Genomic DNA, 23,055 nt, shown 5'->3' with positions numbered 1-23,055 from the left:
ATGATGACAGTAATATATAACAATATATAAAAAGACCAGTCTTATCCCTTAAATTTTAAAAAATGATCAAGGTAACGATGTGCCAAACACTAAGTAAATATATCAAACAGTGTGCTAATCACAGCAGTCAACAACCTCTAACTAAAGTCTATCTTTGGCTTGAGAAAAAACTCAGAGGTTGACATTTTGGCTTTTACTTCGGTTTGCCTTTCATGCTCATTTTGGATGTGTTTGTCTGTGCAGCATTTGTTAACTAGATTTTGCAGAAACATAGTGAACCCAACTACTGCTCTGTGACATTTTCAAAATTAAAGGATGATCCGCTTGAGGGCTTGCCACATCATTTGACTGCTGTACGTCCATGTGTTAGACATAGTATATAGGATATGTGGATTGTGATGAAATGAAGCATCTTATGACTGTATAATGTTAGAAATGCTTGGTGTGTGCTTGTTCCTTTGTGGATTTGGTTTGTGTGGATTATTGCAGCAAAGGGCACATTGCCTCATGGCAACAAATATTCATCACTGATCTTTCCGTATACATCATCTTCATCTTTTATGCCCTTGTTGCTGTTAGTTTTACTGTTATTAACTTAACTCTAATGGACCTTTGTCTTGGCTCAGCAGCTGATTATATCTCTAAATTTATTATTGCAAAATTGTATTATGCACTCAGACATCCTCTCATTGCATTTCCACTGATTACTGCAGGGTGTTATTCGTCACGTCCTTCACACCCATCCATGTACCTGCAGCTGCCTGGGGCAATAAAGTTTCCCCGGTGTGTTAACTCCCACTGAAGCTGCCTTATTCACTTCAGTCTGGTGTCACTGAATACAAGCACAGAGCACTGCAGTCTGAGATGAACCTTCACACTATGATTCTGAGCCATTCCCTCACCTCAGGCTTACCACTTTAAACCCCTTAACCTGCAGTTTTCTCCTTTCCCCCCTTAGATAGCTTTAATTTCTGAAATATCACCTCATTCCACACTGTCTGACAGTGCCATATATATCCTGTATCACCTTGTTTCAGCTTTTCATTGAAGCTATATGATGCTTACACTGTGTGATATAATATTCAAAAATGTTTTTTTTACAGCTTCACCTTTCCATCAAGTAAAAATATTCTAGATGTCTTGTGCATCTCGTTTACATTTCTTCAAAATTCTTGACATGTTTGGTATCTTTGGAAATGTTGACATTTCCACAAGAATTTCAAATGAAGTTCTGCAAGTTTTGAACAATGTTTAAGTACACAGCATGAGTCTGTAATGTCTGACCCAACGGCCAGTGTGGTTTAAAACTTTGTACTAATATCTAGGCTATTATATATGCTGACCCATTATTAAATGTTTAATGGATGCTGTTAAGGTAGCTTTTCACCCAAGCTGCAGAGGAAAGAAGCATCATTAAATCCCTTAAAGTGAAACTGCCATCAATTATATCACTGTAAGACTTTAATCATATCAGTTTGGGCAATGCTTGAACGATAAATACATTCACAGCTGGATGATTTTACAGTATGTTTGGGATCTTCTGTGAAGAATGTTCGAAAGACAGTTTGACATTTTGGGAAACACTCTTATTTTGCTTTTTTGCTGAGAGTTAGGCTATATGTGAAGATTGATACTCAGTCTCATATTTGTCTGTTAAATATGAAGCATCAGCCAGGAGACAGCTAGCTTAGTTTAACACAAAGACTGGAAGTAGGGGGAAACAGCTAACCCTAACCCAGGTTCTGTTCAACATTACCCTCTATGAAAACTACAACTTTTATGCTTTGGTTTTGTATGAATTGAACAAAAAATGTGTAACATGTTGATTATTGAGCTTTAGAGGAGCTAGTGGGCAGATTCCTTTTAACCTTTGGAGAGAGCTGGGGGGAGAGCTAGCTGTTTCCAGTTTTCCAGCTAAGCTAACCATCTTCTGGTTGTAGCTTCATATTTAATGGACAGTAAATAAGTGTATTTTCCAAATGTCAAACGATTCTTTTATATGATAAGAAATCTGCTGAATCAAAAGATGACTCCAGGACAAAAAAGCTCTATGCTGTACATTCAAGAGAAAGGCACAAACAAAGGGACAAGGGACAGTTCAGCAGATGGTGGTCTTGCAACACTTATGGATGCTCACAGCCATAAAACTCAACAAAAGAAGAAGATGGGGCAAGGCTACGTACGGCTAAGTACGTGTAAGACCTCTCTCATTATTATCAGGAACATGGCGCTTGAGGAGCTGTTTTTGTCTGGTGCCAATGTTCTTGTAATGTATTTAATATTCAACAAGTTTGCGAAACAAATCACCTGCTAAAGTATCGGCAAGACAATCATAAACAAGTCATGGATTCAAATACGTCATCAGCGTAGTCTTGTGATTGGTTTGCTCGCTCCATGTGAAAGCATCTTTTGTCAGATGGATGTAACCCTTTACGTGCTTGCCCCTGCAATGTTACTGCTTTCATTAACAACACAACCATACCAGCGTTTCCCCTGAAATGTTACTAGGTGTGGATGGAAATTGGCAGTACAGATTTCCCTGAATATTGATCCCTGCTCCCATTCACACATGACCCCATGAAGGAAATGTTCCTGAACATTTCAGGGGTAGACTGCATGTGTGAAAGGGGCTATAATATACTAGATACAGGGGCACCATTTGTATAAACCAGTCGCTCTTCACAGCCTAGTATCAGCCCATCTGATGATTTTCAGATTGGAATAGCCGCCGATGTAGTAAAACCAAACTCAGGTAAAGGTAGCCGCAGCCTCTGCCTTCCCTGAAAATTGGTTTTGATGTTTACTCTCAAATGGAAAATCTCCAACCATTTTGCATGCAGTCAAAGGTTTTTTTTTCTGCACTTCGACTGATAGCAAGGTGGACAGAATGTAAAGCAGCTCTGATTATTGATGTGTCTTGTCAAGCACGTTCCCTGTCCAAAATGAGACGTCTGTCCCATTAATCATTAACAAAGCGTAAGACGTGGGATGCCTCCAATGAAATGAGATGGGTATTCCATTTGCACGTTTGTCAACACGAAATATGTGTTTCCATGATGCTGGGGAGTTTTTTCTCGTTTCCTATGTTTTTATCTCTCTTTTTTGATGAGGGCATTTTGCATGCAGATAAATGTTTTCCCTGCACTTCCACTGATAGCAAGATGCAGCCAGGAAGAGAATGTAAAACAGAACTCAGTATTAATGTGTTTTGTATAGGAAGTTCTCCATCCAAAAGGCAATGTCTGTCCCATTAATCATGAGCACTGAGGAAGGTGTGGGAGGCCTCAAATGAAATATATGAGTCCATTTGCATTTTTACCGGCATAAATATGTCTACCATGATGCTGATGATTTCTTTATGTTCTGTGTTTTTGATCATGGAAGGTTTTTTACAGCGGGGTTATATCAGAGGGATATATTTTCTTCATGCATTTATGAAAATGTGAGCCACAAAAGGAGATCAGAGGCCAGGGCAGCATGTTTAGTGGAAAATGACTACACATGGCAACACAATAGCTTACAATGTGGAAGAATCTTCTGAGGATTTCAGAGATTTGGCACACATGTACAGTAGGAGGCACGTTTCAAACACAACCGTTTCCAAGTGCAAGTCGTCCTATTCAACTGCATGGCACAATGATGCTTTCTTTGTTTCATTTCTGACAATTTTTAGACATCAGGCGGGATGGCAGATCTGTCACTATGGTACATCAACAGGACTGATTTTTCTTTGCTTTTTTTGAATGATTTCTCTATCAGCGTGTCAGTCAGATCCACTGAGAAGTTCAGTCTGTCTCTGATCTTGTTCCAAATCCACTTCTGCATTTGGGAAAAAAAAATCCACTTCTGTCAAGAAAAACATGAAACGCACGCTGTCCTCTCCAGAGAACGACAGCATTGGTTGCTTGTTCAAACTTAAAAGAACCTATGTTTATGTTCAGCACCATAGCACAGCAGTAAGTGGTGTGCTGCCCTAAAAGTGCCTTGAAAATTAAGCATGTGAGGTCTGGGTGGATGGTACAAAGTGTTTGACTCCGACTCACATCACGTCTCCAACACCAACACTTAATTATGACTTCCTTTAACCATGACCACAATATTTCTGTAAACCTTAATCAAACTGTTTTAGTTGCCTAAGATTCACCAAACTTTAAAGGATGACAGATGAGAAAATAACACATGGATTTTTTTTCCAATGCGCAAACTGCCTGTTTTTGTTGTATAAGCACTGAAAATAAGCTAACTCTAACCCTCTACTGACATTTACAGAGTCAGTCAGCCCAGTGACCATCATACATCTGTAGGGAATTGATATAGCTGATGATCAATAAGAATGACTGGATGATTATTTCTCTGAATGCTGACACTTCTGGCTGTCATAGCTGAGTTTATAGCCTGTGCTCTCTTCTGGAACAAAGACTCCCTGCTCCTGATGATCCCAATCTCCTCTCCTAACCTACTAGCATCTCCACAGTGAAGAATGGTTCCATAAGTGAGCAACACATCTAAGCTGTGATATTTAAAGCTCTTTCAAAATCTATGCTGTCATATTAATATTAAATCATGTAATGTGAATGGGTTGCTGATAACTGCTGAACTCTGACAATCAACAATCCACTCTGCACTTCTGTGCAGCTCTCAGCCACTTTTAGCTCATCGATTTGGTTTGCTGCTTCTTATGGTTTTGTACCAACAGGATTCATCAACAACCCTCAGTATAAAAACCATGTAAGGAACCTTTGCATAGAAATGATAACAGGGGCGGACTGGCAACAAAAAGCAGCCCGGGAATTTGCTGTCTAGCAGCCCCAATTTGATACAGATACAGCTCTTTGATACAGAACTGAGACACGTTTGTTTCAAACCTCTACCTTTCTGATTCTACAACTGAATTTTCCAGATGACCAGTAATTAGTTGTATTCAACCAGTAAGACCACATAAGAGCACAAAACCTATCTATACTTCAGTTACTTTTAAACTCTATTGTTCAGTGGCACTGGCTGGTCATCACACATACCTGTCTCCATAAAGGTCCCTGCAAAGACTTCCTCAAAACTTTCCCTGTCTGACTCAGGTTAATCTGTTTGTTAGAAATATATTAAACAGACATCATTTGGACTGTCTGACATGAGCATCAAATACTGTTGTATTCATTAAATTGACATAGTCAAATACATGTGTGGTGTATTATGTGTCATTAATCTTACATAACTTGAATGAAGTAATTCAACCTGATCATATGAATGAAATATTGTGCTCTAATTTACTTCACAGTCACACAATAACATTCAATAGCGCACACACCTCTAACCGGATCTGTGCTGGTTCCTGCTCCCTCCTCCATCCTTTCCCTTTCTTGTTCAGAGCCATGTTCACCTGTTTGTTTAGATTGTAGAGTAAGTATTTAAAAATCATTTTTATTGCTGGACTGGCTATCAATTATATGCCTTATAGGCTAAAATGCAAAAAAGAATTGATGAGTAGTCTAGAGGAAAATTATCAAATTTACATGTTTATTTTACCCATTTACAGTTGAAGTTGATTTTTTTATACACTTCACTGAAATTTAGCGTAAAGTTCTCTAAATGTTTGAGCAGACTCTGACTTGGAAATGGTCAAACCTGCAGCGGGACTGAAACCCCGAGGTTAACAAAAACATTTTGTTCATTTAGTTAGTTCACAGTACATGGCATGTAAGCATGACAAAGCACCTGCTCCCTGCTCACTCCTCTTTGATGTTTCTGCCCTGGGCTGTCGAAGTTTTGACTTGAGCTTGGAGTGAGATTTGTTCCGGTGGGGCGGGGGGGTGGGACTGCAGTAGTACTTATTTTTGTTCATACTAAAACGGAAATCATGGTCAATTGAACCACTCGACCTCTTTTTCTTTTTGCTAATTTCTGTTTACTGGGTAGCATTTTTGATTACACATATTTTTCTTCAAAACATAGGATAAGAAAGATATATGCTCCTCACCATGGGCACCTCGTTATGTTTTAAAATGGGGGAGCAAACATGGAAAGATACATAATTGGTGGGGGGGTCTGGGTGTCCTCCCCCAGACAAGAAATTGTAATTTAAAACAAATTTCCTGCATCTACACCACCTAACCTCTTGTTTTAAGTCAAGAAACAGCCACCTGCACTAGTCTAGATTAGTTAGATTGAGGGTGCTATGAAAACCAGGAAGGCATCAGGAACAGTATATAACTGGATAGATCAGGACAGGAAATGATTATAGTAGAAGGGCTATTCCTTATTTGAAGATATATTTATAAAAACGTTATGTAGCCTAAAATGGTAGTAGGTTGGAGGCCACTAGGCCATGTTCAAGGTCAAACAAGGACAAACAATTTATATAAATGAAATAGCCGTACAACACATCACAATATGATCTGGATTGTATATTGTGTAAGATGAAAATATATACTTTTCTTTAATACAAATTGCAGCCTTTATGCCAAGTAAAATCTTTCCACAAAGCCTTCAAAATGACTGACAGAGTGCCCCTATCCCCCTGATAGTGTGTGATACTTTAAATTAGGACCCATGGCAAACATGAACTCAATAAATAGTTCCATCTAGGCCTATTATAACTGCATAGGTGGAATTGAGTGCTTTTGACTGGGGTCCCCCAGGACACCGATATGTTGGTATTTTTAAAAAGCACTAATTAAAACAGAAACAGAAAACAATGATATTAAGTCATTAGGAACAAACTGATTGACAAAATCATGAAAAATTAGAATGATAGAATAAGGCACTTGTGAAATATGACAAAAAATATACCTCTGGGGTCTGTGGATACCCCAGTCGGTAGGATTATGGTTAAACAATGTTAAACCTGAGGATTGCTATTCTCAATTCTCACAAGGCCATCTTCAAAGTCTAACAATTGCCACAAAGTAGAAACAATTTGGATTAATGAAATGGCCTAACAACTAACCTAAAAATCTATTATTGGGAATCGTGAGAAAGTTTCAGAGTGACAGAGACACAGAGTGTCCCCGCGAACATAGTAACTCACTCTCTCTTCTGCCTGCTTGTGCACGGCGTGAGAGGAGAGGGAGAAACACTGTGCTACTGCCAGAAGAGCCGCTGTCTGGGATTACTCTGAGCAGCATGCGTGGGAATATATTACAATATAATAGGTTTGTGTCAATTTCTGGCTTTCCCCCTGATGATCTGAATAACTCACTGCTGCTCTGTCTTGTCTGTCCGTGTGCTGTCATTGTCCTCTTTTCGCGCTGTGAACTTATCAGTTATGAATTTGTTTTTCACTGCGTGAGAAAATGGACATGTGGCGTGAACATGTGAAAAGTGTCAATTGCATGAGTCTCACAGATACTTAAATAAATACGTTAACACACATCAGATAACAGCATCAGCCAGGAAAACCTTTTTCTTTTTTCTTCGGTGTTGTAGAATTTTCTGACCCCCCCGCAGGAGACTGTTCTAGCTGTTCTATAATTTTCCTTTAGCCAATTAGTCATTGTATCCACATTACTTTTGATTGTTTATCAAAAATCTCATTGTATAAATATTTTGTGAAAGCAACAATAGTCATCCCTACAATATTGTTGCAATGTCAAAAATATTGGTATTTGTTCAAAAATATTGTGATATCTGATTTTGTCCATATCACCCAGTCCAACACTCTTGTCACACTCATGGAATGCACCATATACTGATATTATTGTTGTGGTAAGAACCTAAAACCTATTCATTAGTCATTGAACACAGGCAGTAAATTACACAGGTTATTGTTAAATTTTAGACTAGAGAATGTCATGGGTGGTGTACAAAATCTTTCAAATTTTATAGTTGATGTACGGCAAAAATGTTAATAAGTCTGCTCTATTTACATAGCTTCATGTCTCTTACACATATAAATACTAAAAATAAAAACTCTTATTACTATCCTCATTTGCATATATATTTTCCAGGTTCTCAAGCTACGGTAGCCACTAGGAGTGTTGCTGTGGGTAACACCACATTTCAGCTTCTTCCAGTCAGTTCTTCAACTTCACATAAGTGGAAAACTGTTCCACCTGATAGCCCACCAACAAATCGTCCTCTGTTGGAGTTTCCCTCTTTTCAGGAATCTGAAACAAATTCCAGCTATGCTGATCCTGATGACTCCACCTATCTCCCCAGCATGTCTGAATTGGACTACACCACCAGTGGACAATAAGTTAACTTTGCTTAATATCTGTTCCTCAATATTATTTGATTTGATGCATTTATATTCTGATGTGAGAATTCTATGTAATGTTAATTCGCTATGAACATGAGAAATTGAAAAATACACTCTTTCACCCTGTAAAACAATATTTGTCTACAGTGTAATACTGTCTGTATTGATTGCATATGCTTCACAGAATACCATACTGCGTCACACTGAGAACTGCACGGGTGAAGATGTTTGAGAAGAAAATGGAACTCCACCAAAAAAGAGTAGCCTTGGCAGGAAGTTCAAGATGCAGGCCAGGAAGGATGATGACGGCGATGACACAAGTATTTTGTTTCTTTGTAAGCTAGAGTGCAATATCTTTATTGCAAGCCTCTTTTGTTGTAATCAGCTGCTTTCTGTCAACATATAAGTCACCATCTCTACTGTACCATTGTGGCCCTTACTCAGATTTTGGTTATTTGGGTAATATTTACATTACTGTTGTGTTGTTCCCTTGTGTATTTCACAAAGTGAGCGGTGCAGTTAATTGTTACAAAAATGAACACTACACAGATGCATAATTTTCTGTTGAGAAAAGACAGGAGATGTGTGACGGTGGTCATGACGATAGCTTAATATCTCTGTTCCTTGTTCCTGTCTTGTTTTCTTTCTCTATGGTAGTTCAGATTTGACACCAGTGTTTTCCTCATGTGCAGTTGTCAGTGTCTTCCTCCAGTATATCTGCCTGCCTCTGTTTTTTCTTACCTCCTGCCTCAGCCCATCCCTGCACTGGAGCCCCACCAGCCTCCATTTTAAAAAAGTAATACATCAATCAAATGTCATCAATCAAAAACTGATTGACAGCTGTCCAAGACTTTTATGAAATTTATTAGATATAACAAACATATAACATGACATAACAAATGTCCAGAACATTACAATATAAATATATTTTTTTCATTTAAATGGGAGGTTTAAATCCTGTGTATTCCCCATCTTTATCAGGGTACTCCTGATGAATATGGAGCACAACACAAGAGGGTATGACAACCTGGTTGTGCTTTCCCAGGTATCCCCTGCACCAGGAAACAAAGCATCTGTAGGCCTGTATTGACAAAATCACAAAAAAATGTCATGTGATCATTTTATATGTCTTACTTTTCCTCTCCATTTTGGTCTTGTCTTACAGAACGAGACTCCAGAAGATGACAGTTTGATTCATCAACATGCAGTCTGCCACAAATCATTTTGTCTGAATAGATGGACCAGGACATGGGCAGCATTTTTCTTTCTCAGTGAATTTCCACGACCATAAAGCTAAATTTTCAGAATGACTAATGATCCAGTGATAGCTTGTGCCATTGACAAAAAATGTCAAATCATACATTTCTATCTATCTATCTATCTATCTATCTATCTCTGGTAAACTGGTTAGCCAGGCAGTACTTGTTATGTGCTTTGAGTGTATGTTAAAACACTGTCCAAACAATAGGTAGAAGAGGAGACCAACACACTCAGATGCCTCAGTTATTGGTCTGTATTTATAGGCTATTGTATTGTATCTATTGTTGAAATATATTTACTTGTGGATCTTTTACACCACCTTATGTATGTACAGCTTTGCGCTTTAGCAAATGTGTTTATTGATTATGAGGAGGCATCTGGGCGCTTTTAGGCTGTTAGTTTAACAGAAGTGTAACAAACGCTGATGATGGTTTAGTGTTGAAACACGTCAGTTTCTACCTGTTTCCCTCCTGCTTTTATTAAAAGATCATATTCCATTGCCAGATCATATTCCAGAGTGCTGTTCTACTTTGCAGAACCACATGAATGCAAGCTGGTTATTATTAGCACAGATCTAGTTTATTATTAGTGTAACATCATTATATTTTGCTTGCCTATATATTAAAAGCAAATTATATTGGATTCAGTGCACATTGATCCTCAAGATAGTATAACAAAGTGAACCCTCCCATAGTTTATTTTTACAAGGATTCATGTATACATTAATCAACCTAAACAATATGGTTGCATATACAGTGCTACCAGTTTTTGAAAGACAGGCATGCCATTTGATCAACACAAATGAAATTTCTACACATTCCAAATCAATAAAAAATATTTTATTGTCTAACTTACACAGTTCTTTCCTTCATCGCCAGTGGCCCATGGTTACAGGGAGTGAAAGATCTAGTACTCTACTGGTTGTGTATTCATACATTATCTGAACAGTTTAGAGCATATTCTGTTGCTCAGCTTGTGTGTTGCAATGATGACATTCAACAATCCACACATAAAGCAGTGAGAAGACCTGGAAGTATGTGTAGTTGAATGAAACAAAACTATGTATTTGGTAATATGCAAGAAAACTAAAAACATGATGGCTGATAGGTTGATCTGTGACTATAGTGACAAAATATGTTTTGTTCTATGTTATTTATCGATAGCTTAACTTTATTTGGCTAACGTTAAATATTGCTAACTTTCATAAATGGGAGAAAAAAATTACCATTCTGTTTCAGACTGAGAGGAACAAGGTTGTATTTCGGGGAGACAGTGTTCTCTGGCTCAGATCTGGATTCTCGTTCGGGTGGTTCAAACATGTATGGCTGTGTAAGTCTTATAAAACTGCTAGACGGAGGTTGTAGTGATGGTATTTGATTGACAGTTGACACTTGAGAGAGGCTGCATCTTTCCCATGACTGGGTGTGGTTTCAGCACATTCAGTGGACACACCCCCAGTGTTCAAGAGAAGAGAAAACTGCTTGATTTTTCACGATTTTGAAACCTAATTTTATATGCTTGGCGACTTTTTTAATCATTCAAATTTGGCTGGGTGGTCAATAACACACTTTTCTGTGGTTTGACAGAGCACATATTTATTATTGCTTTATACAGACTTAAATGTTAAAAATGTGAAGACCTTTTTTTATCTCCAACCTTGTCACAAGTCCAGTTTACAAATCCGCACATCATTGCCAGTACTGATCCGTTACCCGTAATCAACTCTACATTAATTCTGTAGAGACGTGTAATTAAATAGGCGCAGAACTGCTGCTGGGAAAGTACATGGAAAAACATGATGCTATGGTATTCAAGTCAAGTCAATTTTATTTGTATAGCCCAATATCACAAATCACAAATTTGCCTCAGGGGGCTTTACAGACTGTACGGCAAATACAACATCCTCTGACCCTAAGAGACCCTAAATAAATTAGAAAATGATAAAAATAAGATAAAGATAAACAGTAAAAAAACACTGGTGAAATAATTTAGATTATAGCTGCCAATTAGTAAACCTCAAAGCTACTTTTTATGTGTTTGTTTAAGGACTTTCATTTTCTCTGTTGGATAAATAAAAACTGATATTTTGCATATGGACTTGTTGATGTTTATTGGACTTATTTATTTATGCAGAGGAGAAGCAGAGTTGCAGAGTTTAATATAGTAATTAGCCCATATTTATAGTTTGCACAACTATAACCAGCGGCACAAGTATCCATGCTAGCAGCTATACATCAGCGGCCTGTTGACTGTCAGTAGCATCTCTTTGCTGCTCCTTTACTTTTCATCATTTCAAGAGCTTAATTTTTGAGACCCCCCAGAAATCTGAGTTATCTGTGTTGATTAAGAGGTCTGAGACCCCCTGTAATTAGCAACTGCCAAAGGTACTATTTATCATAATAAAGCTGGTGTGTTCAAGCAAATAAATGCTGGCCACATATAAAAGTTGAGGGGGAAGAGGAAGAATAGATTAAATTACCAGTACCTGTACTCTAAATTCATGGTGGTCTTCACATATAGTGAGCTGCAACTAAATGAATGACTTGCTATTACTTATGGACTTGCAACACCACTAAAAAGCTCTTGAGCCAAAAATGCAATTACAAAAACAGCTCTATTTTTCAGCACTTTGTGTGCTGTTCTCTGGAACTTTCGGTTGAGTCTCGGCTGTTAACTATCTTCCTCGTGTCTGTCATGAAAATGTGACATATTGTGTGTGCCAGTAACAGAGGAGGGAGGGATGGGGGAGACAGTGTAGAGGCTTGTGTAGGAGGAGATATTTTCTATCGGTGTTATAAATCACACTTGTCCCCAAGAGAAATTGATAAAGAACATACAACGGTTAATGTACTGACTATATGAGTATTTGCTTCCAAGTGATTGTTACTTCATTGTGGTGGATGAAACACATTTAAACACTTACATCATTTAAAAAGCTCTTTTCATGCTCTTTCTATACTGTCATCTGCTACATCAAAGGACCCCAGAACTTTTGAAAAGTTTCAGAACTTTACACTTCCGAGAAGCCTATATGCAGAGAACAGATGGACTTTTTTGGCAGCCTTTTCAGTTACAGTGTGTGGGATTAAGACAGGCTGCATTAAATAACCTGAACCTCCTCAGGAGGAACAGCCAGCTCTGCCCCGTTTAATCTATTTCCACAGTGTTATCGGACCGCTGCAGGTTGTTAATAATGTGAACCCCCCAAGTCGTCCGAGCCTGGACCGCCATTTGGACTGTTGGATGGACTCTGAGCCTTCTGGCTGTCTCAGAAATCCACCAATGGCTAGTTTGCTTTAGTCCCAGCATGGTTCTGGGGACAGTAAGTGGTGGAATTTGTTGGAGTCAGCCAGTGATAAAAATCAGTTAGTCAAGAGCATTAACTTCCAGTATTGAGCTTTATTGACCTTCATCACTCAGTACAAATCACAGTAATAATGTTACATCTTATCCCCTTCTGTACAAGTGCCTGAAACATTTATGGAATAGAGAGATTGTCAAAAGCCAACAATGTCAGATTGTTGTTCTCTAACTGTTAGTATTGGACAATGATAATATCAAACCACCACAGACATATGGCCATTGTGTGCTATGGGGAAACACATTTCCTAAAAATACTTTTCATATCCTTAAAGAAAAGCTCTAAATTTCAAGAAATACTTTCTAGCCTTAGGTTCATGTACATGGTACATATACCATGTACATGAATCTAAGACTGCTGACTACTTGGAATTTCTGTTTCCAGTTACTGAAATACAGCACCAGTCAAAAATTTGGACATATTTTCAAGTGTGTCCAAACTTTTGACTGGTACTGTAATTTCAATTATGTTTATTTTGTCATTGATCCCTTATAGTATGTGCCACAGCATCTAATTGTCCAAGCTTTCGATATAATGCTAGCAGCCACATTCTAACCAGGAACAGTGCTGACTGATATGATACCTGACAAATTCGTCTCATTTACAAAGAGACATCTTCATCACTGTTTGCTTTGTTTTAATTCTGATCGGAGAGAAGACTGCCCCCATTTCTGCCTCCACTTTTTTAAATAAAAAAAGATGGATTTCTGGGGATTTTAATCATGCATGCTGTAAGAAAAAAGAAATTGAATTCTGAATGTGAGAACTCTGACCTGACAAACTGATCTGATTAAACTGAGTTAATGATAAAAGGAGACTTGATGTAATAACTTGTGAGATTTCACAGAGTAGAGGAGTGTATAAATTAAACATGGAGTAAACTCTGAAAAGTAACATAGTAGCATGTTAACACAACTTTTTAACTAAGTAGTGAATCACAGATACAGTAAAGATTCAGCAAGTGCTGAGCTTGGTTTTTCTTTGAATGCTAATAATTTATATATCTAAATCCTAACAAATTGTAATCCTTATTTATGCCTACTAATATAAATTGGTATTTTAATCCTACTTGCACAGGTACACGCAGGATGCATCTGAATAACCTTGAGTGATGAGAAATGCAAAATACAAGATGTTTCTCCAACACAGCCCTACACTTTCTCACTATAACCTGAAACCATTTTGTGCTTACACTTATGAGATTTATAAAGCCTCTCCAGGTAGTTGTTGCTCAAACTCAAACCACTGACACATCAAAGATGGACTCAAATGGACACAATAAAAAGTGATTCTGCCTGGAGAATTCTGGCCTCTCTGAAAATCCTCAAAGTTACAGCGTAAGTACTTTTAGAGCATTCAATTCAGTGTTACACCTAATGTCATGTGTGTACTACTTTAATCAATATGTAACAGTATGCAATTTGGAAAAGTGTGCAACCAAGAGATCAATCAAACAAGCAAGCAAAACTTTATTTATATAGCACATTTCATTCCAGATGGAAGCTCAATGTGCTTCGCAGAGTGTGAACTACCATGGAAGTTGCAGCCACAGAAACTGTGGATAGTATACAAGATAAAACATTAGACATAAATAAACACAATTAAAACAAACACATAAATAATACATGTGAGTTAAAAACCAATCATGCTCAATAATGAGCAGGATAACTAAAGGTTGTTATTTTGGCATTTAGGAGGCAATTTTGCTACCACTGGATGTATTTTTAGAATATTATTCTCAGACTAATTAATTAATTTTAACTCTGGACCTTTGAAACGAGATAGTATCAGCTCACATGAAATCTATGTTGAAATGTGATTGTATTTCTATGCCTAAACATTTAGCTTTATATCTAATTTTGTAAGAAATAAATCAATTTTCCGGGATAGGGAAGAAAAAGGTACAAGATTCATGTATCTGAAAAAAGAATGAATAATGCAGGGCCATTCACTGGGGCTGCTTTGAGTTTGTATTGGTGTGGTACATGCTGATTCTGAGCTGCAGCAGCATCCTTAGTCTGCTAGCTCCTAAACTCAAACCATGGGGGATATCTACTAAGCCTGCCACAAATTACCATCACCGGCACAAAATTTTGTGCCACCACAATTTTCCAATTTAGCAGGGTATTTACTTAGACTACAGATGTAAATGAGCCCAGCTGCAGTTCATCTCATTTGCATAAAGTGCAGCTACATAACACCTGATGCTGGGCTTTTAAAAATCCAAGAGCAAGAGTGCAAAATACATTTGTTTGGGCTGCTGAATTTGGAATATTAGCTGAAGAGAAGAAACATTTGGAGCTGCAAACATATTAATCACAGGAAAGCTATATGTAAGGAAATATTATTATCATCATCATTTTTTTATGCCTTTATTAGAGATTCAGACAGTAGAGAGATAACGGGAGATGACATGTAACAAAGGTCCCCAGCTCCATGAGGAAATATTATAAAAAGTGTAATGTCAGCTAAATAATTTCATTCATTAAGAGGTGTGGTGTCTCCACAGGAATAAATGCAGAGGAATCCCACCTGACAGCAGACTTTAAGAAGCCAGTCAGCCATTTAATAACCAGTCTACTGGACTGTTTTAAACTTTGTTGGACATCTTACTGCCTTGATGACTAATTTAAAAGTAATCTTCATTCTCATCAATGTTACACCCTGTTAGCGAATCTTTAAGGTGGGACGACGAAGGTGAAAACAACAAATGAGAGATAACAGTATGCTGCCTTGAGGTGGCCCCTGGAATCGCAAGACAGTTGGCAAGACAGTCTGTAATCCAGGACACCACTAGGGCATCCACCTGCATCGCCCACAGCTTATCCCCTGACATGGCAGCAGTATGCTGTTACAAAAGAAATGATCCTTGCACAGCCATAATGGGAGAAAGAACTGCAGAACAGCTGGGCAATGGCATCATCCACCAGGGGATGAGCCTGGAAGGGAAACTGAAGGGGGTCCAGGGAGGGTCTCCTGAGGGGTCTGGGATGGACCAAGAGAAATGACCCACTGCTCTATAATCACTGAGTGGATTGACATACTCTCAAATAATCAATGTTAACCAGATAAAGGAAAAACTCTGACTGCAATATAATCATTTAGACGTCTTTATCTGATTATCTTAATTAGAGTAAGCATTCCATTATTATCACAATTAGATTTCTTAGTTTTTGATTATATAAGGGCCCACGTGTACTTAATTTCTAAAAGTGCAAAACAATTACTGAAAGAAATAAAGAAAAAGAAAAAACTAAGCATGTTTATGTCCATCCGTTCAGACCTTTAGATCAATTACATGAACCAATTTGAAAACCAAGTCAATGGATTAGAAATTACATTTGGCTGATTCACACACACTTCATCTGTTTGATATCACGGGTTGCAGAGCAGTCTTGGGCTGCCATGAAGTTTCCCTCTAATGGTTAAGGTATGTTTAACATCTTACGCTGCAGCCAAATACGACGACATGAGAGCACTGAGAGTGAACCAAAACAGTAAAGTTGCAGATGAACAGCTAAACAATGAGCAGAAACTCACTATAATGCTCTGTATAGCCAAGGGTAGCTGCAGAGTCACTGATTCTCTATAGATTCATCACTATGAACAACACCTCTGATATTACACACTGTCATGTCATACATTGTTAGTGTAAAAAATATTGATTATATTCACTTTAAGTTTCTTAAAAATGTTAATAGCTGAAACTAAGTGGATTTGATAAGGGACTTGCAAGGATTCATATTGGATAAGTGGATCTAATTCTTGATTCAGATATGATAAAATGCTATTAAACCTCAACCTTTTAACAATGGTTTTAGTTTTGTCATTGATAAGTGACAATGATATTTCACACTGCTGAAAGTGGAAACAGACAACTTTTCAACTTTACCCCCCTCGTGTTTCCAAGTGGTATTATTGTTTGTGCTGCTGTCGCAAAGATAACGAGATCACTTTCCTCAGAACCTAGCTCCATCAAGAAATAATCAAAACCATTTTGGAAATAAGAGAGAAGATAGAAGCATGTTCACTGAGGATGTAAATTGTAATTTTATAATGAACTTGGGAACAGGTAAAAGCTATTGTAATGATATGCATTGCATAGTAATAACATAGTAGTAACATAGTTTTGTTATTGCTTTGCACAAACAAATAACTACAGAAGGGATTGGTGTCGCAGTAGAGGGGGGAGTGATATTAGAAGAAAACAGGAGCAAAAGCGTGAGTTTGTTCATTAATTTAGTCTATAATGGAGACATGAAAGCAGATAGAAATTCTTAAGTATTTGTTGGGAAAAGCAAACTGGGTTTGTAGCATGTTTATGTTTTTACAAAATGAAAGAAACTGTGCAACGGAGACGGTAATAACATATTTTCTGTCCATTGATTTTCATATGAACAAATAGATGAGCCTGACAGCAAGCCTGACTGGATACTGATCCAGTATTCTATGGCTGTAGGGCTGGTCGCTTAGCTAACTGATTTCTAGAGGGCTTTTGTCCCGTTAGCTAGCGTAGCTAACAAGAAGAAAGCCCTCTAGAAATCAAAAGACAAGTTTATTCAGGTAGTATACTCAATGCAACTAAAATGAAGCATACACAGATATAAGTAGTGTGTCATCAGATTTGCCTGTGCGATATTCCACATTTATCATACAGCAATAAGACGATAGAAAGAAGTTGGCCACTTAACAAATTATTATGAGAAATAGCTACCGATAGCTATGCGTGAAAACAAAAGTGCTATCCTCTTCCTCTTTTGGTTATACAATGGTTAACGCATTTCCTTTGTGCCGTAAATCAAGCCTTCATTTTCCCAGGAGATCGTACCCACTGGCAGACAGAATTGCTTAGTGAAAGCAAGGCTTATAGGGAACTGATCTAAATGCCGATGGTGTCATTATTCTATAGCCATTACACTGTGCAATCAACATTTACTTCATGATGATAAGTTAAAGCAAAAAAGTTGTCTATTTCCACTTAAATGAAAACAGAACACACAAAATTCCCAAATATAAGAGAGCTGGTGTTACAAAGCAAATCTCAAAAAAATAACTTTTTATCAACTCAACATCTTATCAAGATGAAGAATCACCAGGAAGTGATATAAAGTGATTTGCCAGCAAGCTACTCAGCCTGTGTAGAGTGGACAAATATTTCTGCCTACACTTTTCTCCTTTCACTGTACATTTCTTGAATCCTCAGATGGAGTACTTTGCATAAATGTCAACCATATAGTCAAATAAATGTATTTCATTCTGTAGCACAAGAAAATGTGCAAACAGAACACTTTTTATGGGTGAGCTATGGGACTGTAAGTGGAGGTTACAGGATACATTTTCCTCCCTTTGATTTCTCTGGAGCTCTTTTTTGGCAGACATGTCTCTCATAAAATGGGGGATCAGGACAGAGGGAGACAGAGCTGATACCTAAAAGGGCAGACATCTAAATGTTGCATGCGTTGAAGACCAGTGTGCTTTTTACCCATTTCTGTCCTACAGACTCCTCTTTCTTATTACACAAATGTCCCATTACTTTGGCTAACAAAATTATTCATGATGAACCACGGCTATGTTCGTGTTACTTGGTTTTGACTAAGTAATATTTAAATGTCTCCTTCACTTAAATCTCCTGGATTTTCTTTTCTTGTCCTTAAAAATTTCCAAGTGCTTAGTACAGACAGGGCTTTATGATGATACTGTGTATTTTTTATTCTCAGAAAATTACAAAATTGTATTATTACTCTGTTAATTTCTGCTTTAAAAATCCCCCTTCCAGCTATTATGTATAGCGTGTTGATTAAAGCTGACAAAACTGATGGAGTAAATGATGACATCTAATGGATTACAGAGATATTTAAACTGTGTTAATAATAAATGAAAATTGCATTTTCAGTAGAAAAATAATGATATACCTCAGAAGCTTGACACTGTGAATGGCTAAGTGTAAAAATCAAAATCCATTAATCAATACCAAATAACATTTGTAAATAGGCAGGCAGCAACATTTCATATTGCTGCTCTGTTTAATCCAAATATGATAACCAATGTAAATGCCAATAAACAAAGAAAACAAGCAAGCAAATGCATAAATAAATAAATCACCTGTCTGTGTGATTTACTGCTTTTTTCAACTATGTCTACTGGTCCAACAGCCCTATCACACAGACAAATAAGCACATTTCCAGAGTATTAACTCTGCTCTAATCCCTCTGGATAATTACCTTCTTGTGCACCATATTCGATGAACATGTTGTCCTCACCATACACCTTGGATCAACTGAAATTCAGCTGTAGCAGCTGCATTAAAATTGGCCTGGGGAACATCAAGCATGCGGTCACAGTTCTATTTCTGTGCTGGGCTTATAGTTTTGATGATAACATAAAAATATATACTCTGAACTTGAACATGAACAATATCTCTCATATTCACTATGACATCATTAGCAACAATTGAACAACTAGGGCTGTATTAACCCATTAGAGAGCTCCGGAGCAAATATGAGCTGTAGGCTCCCAATGACCCCCTGTTCTTCCTACTCTCTATGCATTCTGTATGTTATGTGTCGACTTCAAGTACCTATCCAGTACAGTGCACATACTGTACTACACATGGCAGCTTTATTAGGCTTTGGTTCAGCCCCATAAAGTGACCAATACTCCTGTGAATACTACCTGACCACAGGTTTAGTGAGGCAGTTAGTTTGTTATTTTAACTAACAACTAATTGGTGAAGAATTGTACGCCGTTGAAATAATCAAGGTTTAAAGTCAAACTGAAAATTCGTCAGTATCCTCCTTGGTGATTAGTTGACTTGTGGACTTATTTGGTCAAAAAGAAGAAATTTAAGTTTTATTTATTTTTCTGCAGTGATAGCGCCCCCTACGTTAGTGTTCTTAAGGGGGCGGGAATTTGTGGCTCCAGCTGACGATGTCAGTACTACAAATTTGATTGGCACAAAATGTGGGCAGGAACTAAAATAGTTTGTAATATCACTTTAGCTCCAATGGCCATACAGGCAGTTAACCAGATGGTGGCTGACATTGTTAGCCGTTGTTTTGTACCATCTGTGATTCTTAGCACTACTTACTTTACTCTGTACATTATTTTGTGTCGTAATTTGAATCACTACGTAATGGAACAAGACAGAACATGAAGTTTTGAGCCTCTTTCAAGATATCAGCAGGGAAGTTTGTTATGAGTGAAGATGTAAATGACAATAAACTCAAAGGATTTACAGGTATGATACAGATGTTAACATCTCATAGACAGCTAAACATAGCAGTTGGATAATATTTGCACTAAAGTTTGAGTCTCTTTCCTGTACTGGTAACTTTGTCTATGTTCAGTATGAAAGCTTCTCAGCTGAAAACTTTGGGGTGTATTTACTTCACCTCCTCCATCCGGTCCTCTAGATAAATGTAGAGCACAGTGGGAGGTCGTCTTTGTTTTGATTTTGATTCGTCACATTTTGCTGTGCCTGCAGGGGGTGCTATTTTACATAAATCTTAGATAATCTACCTTTGAGCTGAAAAGGGGAATTTATGGGGATTTCTTTCAGCAACAAAATATCGGCTCGAATGCAGGTCTTATCCTCTGGAGAAGACAGTTTTAATATTTAGCAGGAAATGTATTTTCCCATTTTCTGTCAGCAATCTCTGTTTGGCATGCCGTACCTTCCTGGAGCTCATATATTCTGAGTAAATGTATCCCTCAGTGTACTCTAAATAAGTAGGGTGCTTTTAGGGCGCTTCAAAGGCTTTTTGGGGGGGCTGCGAAGGTTCCAACAAGAACCCTCTGAGGCTGCTCTCCAGTTGTTTGAAGAATAGTTTGCCTTTCTGCTTACCTTTCCACTCATATTAACTTTTAATACGGCTCCAAAAGGCATCAGAAATATGTTTTAAATCTATAGTCTACAGTTTTTTTGGTATGGGTTTTAATTCCCAAGCTGTTTCACAGTGACGCATTTGCGGTCTCATATAAAATGTGTGCCTCCTCTGTGTTTTTGGCCCTTGTCAGGGATCTTGTCCACCTAAAATATTAATCGCAATGGTGTATACTGTCATGAATCAGCTTAGAATGGTGATTAAACTGGATCCTGCAGATACGACACTGTGTTCACTTGAGTTTACAGCACATCCCTGCCACCAGCATAGCTTCATTTTATGCGTCCACCGACAACACTTCAAACCACTCCAATGTGCAGCCATGCACATCCCATAGTACTGATCAATAAGTAGTCATGGGCAACAGACAGGCTTTCACAGGCTTTGATCATGCTACAATATTTGTGATCATGCTTGATAATATGGGATCAAAACAGTAGTGTGTCTCTCTGTTGCACCGAGGGCAGCGTTGACAGGAATATTTGAGAGATTCTGATGGATGTAAACACTTTTCATTGGGTATACGGCCTGTATTAGTGAGCAAATGTAGAAGCAATTACATTCTTTTGAAGTAAAAGTTAAACGAGTCAATTAGTATGAGTCGGTTTTAAGTTCCTCTGAATTCAAAGAGGAAGAGGTTGAATGTAGATGAATGGTATTTCGCTCTGGCTTCTTCCCTCAGCATCTGACCTCTCTCTGTCAATTACACTGATTAGAAGTGCTTGATATGTATGTTTTTAATTGCACTACAATGCATTTTAAACTAGACAAAGCTATGAAATGTAGCATCTTTAAATCTAGCTGACAATGTACTGTACACCGAGTTTTGATGATTAAGATTACAATAAGTGGACTTCTTCAGGCGTTAAAGAGCAGAAGGTGCACACATGTGCATTGGAGGCTTTTATTTCCCCACAATCAATATATGCAAGGCAAATGTGTAACATTTTTGACACATCTACCTAACTATAGTAATAAGATAAATTAATGGCATTCTTTTAATTCAGTCAACCCCCATACATCAAGCGTACATCAGTGTCAATAAAATAACTGTCACAGTTATTATTATACACCATGAAATGGTAACTCACCCTCAGGTCATGTTTAAATGGGAAAACATCTTTCATGAGGAGGAGGTGAAAGTATCAGCGCTGCTCAGTCGGGAAAAGCTCGACTGACTGGTGATTTTCATTTTGTTTACTTCCATCACATTCACTCTGTTGGATAACTACAAAATATTAAGTCTCCGCAAAGTCTTTTGATGCACTCAGGAGGCAAAGAAAGCAATAAAATAAGTTAATTCAAATGTGCAGATAGCAAAGTGAAATGGTCGGGGTTGGATACAGGAGATCACTTGCCACTGGAGATAAGGAAAAACTCAATAATGGTGGTATTATCCTTTAAGCTGATTACTAGCCCCTATGAAATGGCAAGGCCTAATCTGACAAAGAGATTGTGTATGTTTACTTGAATGATGAGAAAGTTATAGGTGTGATTCCCATCTTTATTGGGTGCAACAGTGGAGCAAGTTTTTTTCTTTTCTAAGGACTCGGGTCATTTGATTAACTGGAGGTGAGGATCTGTCCGTTTCATTTCTTTCACTCTGTATTCTTTCTCTACAGCTCGGCTTTGATAGCAACATCTGTGACACGAGCTTCACAGACAAATTTAGCTGTTTGATCAGCGAAAATGAAAACTACACAGTTTGAAAGCCACACCGGCATTAGTTTGTGCTTCCATTTGTAAGAAATGAGATGAAGTCTGTCACGCTGTGCGGCTCAGTGGGTGAGTCCAGCACCACAGTGAATCAAAGGGGCAGTAACACCGCCAGCTGCAAATTCAACCCTTCCCTCACTGGATGTAAGTTTGAACAATGAAAACTGGACGTCCCCCAGTATTGTCCACATGTTGACATCTTGCCTGTGTATCACCTACATGGAAATCTGTGTGTTTATACCCCAATGTTAAAACAATGAAATGCAGTTTAACATAAATCAGAATTTCTCATACTAATTTGTTTCAGGAAAAACAAAGAATGTATTAACAGTGTCAGACCTTTTCAAGCATACATCAAACCAATTTGTCTTCACCATAAATTCAAATTTTATTATACGTACTGTATGGAGCAGTGAAAAAATACATACTGGTACCAGTAAAAATATGTAGATACAAGGAAAGAAGATAAAGAGGTCATGGAATAAGATGGTAATTTTTAAGAGGGATGTAAAGAAATAAAATGCACTGTATTTTTTTTAAATAGCAACTTCAACTACAGGTGGCAACTATATAATATTACTTTGCCAGGGTAAACTAATATTGTTTCACACCCAGTTTGTAATTAAGGTGTATTTTGTGTG

At 37.8% G+C, this 23,055-nt stretch overlaps 1 protein-coding gene across 2 annotated transcripts in view; it reads right to left on the bottom strand.

Annotated features, from left to right (window-relative positions):
* The window catches only part of LOC122970458 (CMP-N-acetylneuraminate-beta-galactosamide-alpha-2,3-sialyltransferase 1-like), a 62,746-nt gene that overhangs the window by 28,835 nt on the left and 10,856 nt on the right, over positions 1 to 23,055 (bottom strand). The window contains exons 2-3 of one of the 2 annotated variants that reach the window (XM_044336607.1): positions 5,306 to 5,377; positions 5,019 to 5,081 (exon numbers count right to left, since the gene is read on the bottom strand). The exons of the other annotated variant lie outside the window; for it this stretch is intronic. The gene's annotated coding sequence lies outside the window, so the exon portion shown is untranslated. The remainder of the gene's footprint in view (positions 1 to 5,018; positions 5,082 to 5,305; positions 5,378 to 23,055) is intronic. 2 annotated transcript variants of the gene reach the window in all.

Source organism: Thunnus albacares, chromosome 19 (genome assembly GCF_914725855.1).
Source record: "Thunnus albacares chromosome 19, fThuAlb1.1, whole genome shotgun sequence".
Classification (NCBI taxonomy): domain Eukaryota; kingdom Metazoa; phylum Chordata; class Actinopteri; order Scombriformes; family Scombridae; genus Thunnus; species Thunnus albacares.
This window is presented reverse-complemented; position numbering and strand designations above follow the sequence as displayed.